The following is a 2,055-nucleotide window of genomic DNA, read 5'->3' on the forward strand; positions in this document are numbered from 1 at the left end:
GGGGGGCGGCTAAAGGCCCTCCAGGACTGTAGCGGAGCAGGGATCCTCGCTAACTAGGTGGTCTCACTAGCCTGACAGCGCAGGAGGAGCCGGCCGAGGAGCGAGGAGCCTTAGCAGCGAGAAGACGGGGCCCCCAACCCCACTCTCCCCTCCCACCACCTCTTGTGTAATCCTCGGTGACCCTTGTGTCGTCTTTGATGCTCAAGGATGACTAAACCGGCCCATAGCGGAGCCATCGCTGGCTGCCCATACTTTGGCCTCTCACACACTAAATACTTAGAGAGTTGTGCGTGTGTGTGCTACTGTTGCGTGCACAATTTGTGTGCATGATAATGGATTTTTTTTTTTAAAAAGTTGTAAACAGTTTGAATGTTTTACCTGTAATTTTAAACAAAACCTAAACGCAAGAACATCGCTGCACGCAGCAGAGGGTCATAACTAACTGAGCAACAACCTGTACACAACAATTTAGTGTATGCTCACTATCTCCCGCGTGCTTGGAATGTAATCAGTAAATAACGCATAACTATAGGAGAAAATCTCGGTAAATACTGACTGGAGTTTTCTGTGGCCTCAGTGACGTGCGCTGGCGCCCCTCACCCCTTCTCCCTCTTCCCGGCGCTCCCGTTTGAATGAAACTCCATTTCCCCGATTGCTATCGAATCGTGATGACAGGGGGAGCCTCACGCTAAACGTCGCGTCCGCACGCCGCCACCGCACAGCTGCCAAACCTTCAAATGGAAACCTTGTGTCATGTTGCTCTCACTGGCAGCAGCCTCGCCGCCGGCGCGGGCGGTTAAAACTGGCAACAATATCACACAACAAAACGAACAAAACCTAAAACACGTACGATGGTGAGTTCCGAGACCGAGAGATGGATCGTTCAACAGAACGTACGTCTATTTTTACTCAGATTAATTCGGCAAACTATACGGGAGATCGACGCATCGATCCCCCCCCCCCCTTTCCGGCCAAGCTAAACCGACTTTTGGCGCATCTGTGAGTCGAACATCGTTGTTCCAAGTTTTGGATACTGTGGTAGCTGTTGTGGGGTTGCGATTCTTCCTGGTGCGATGGGCCAATCATGGCCGGTGTCTACGGTGGCGCGCAGCGGGTGTGGTTGGACGAGGCAGACTGGCCCAGTAGTGCGAACTTTGGAACTTTGCAAACTACCTTGGGAGGGAGTGCGAGAGGAGAGAGAGAGATGAGACAGAGGAGAGGATAAGGGGATAGGGGAGAGAGGGAGGGGAGGGGCTAGGCTACGGGGGCTACTTCTCTGACCACCCCCCCCCCCCCCCTCCACCGCATTAGTTATGGTTATGACCACTGCTTCACTCACCGCACGTCCGCACGGACGGCGCAGTCAATACGTCTCGTGTTCCTCCGTGGAAGGGGTCGTTTGGCGGTCGGGTCATAAAGTATGAGGACATGCACAGCCCTGAAAGAAGTGTCGCAATCCACGTTTGTTTGCCCTTGACAAAAAAATATATAAATTATTATTCATTCCCAATCATTCAAATATTACAAGTACAAAAAGAAACAGGAAGACCGTGTATGGCTGTATGGCTTCGTTATGTCCTGGAGGTGTGCGGGTGCGAGGTGCGGGTGTGATGCCGCCGGGGTCGGGACGAAGCGAGACGCGAAACGCATGAAGCAGCCAGACACTGCTCAAGAGGCCTTTTCGAAACAAAGTTGCCTCCACATTGTTGGGACATAATAACGACGGTACAAACTTGTGTCGTCGTCACAAGGGGTTTGCGTCCACAGAGAGTCACGCGCCACGAAGCAGCCCAACACCGCCACAACTTTGCTCATCCCAGGACGCTAATCCACGTCTATCGAGAGTGATTGAACCGTAGGACGCACATGCGATGGGCGATGTGTGTCAGAAGAGAAAGGGACGGGGGAGGGATACGGGAGAGGGAGGGAGGGGGCGTGTAGAGTTGCGGGCGCATGTGTGCGCAGAACAGAACCTTGTCAACACTGACAAACAGAAAATTAGGTTGAAACTGGATTACTGAGGAGAACCTCAGCGGCGCACATTCAGATGCAATT

The sequence above is a fragment of the Frankliniella occidentalis genome, unplaced genomic scaffold (assembly GCF_000697945.3).
Source record: "Frankliniella occidentalis isolate FOCC.00 unplaced genomic scaffold, Focc_3.1 Scaffold8, whole genome shotgun sequence".
Lineage (NCBI taxonomy): Eukaryota > Metazoa > Arthropoda > Insecta > Thysanoptera > Thripidae > Frankliniella > Frankliniella occidentalis.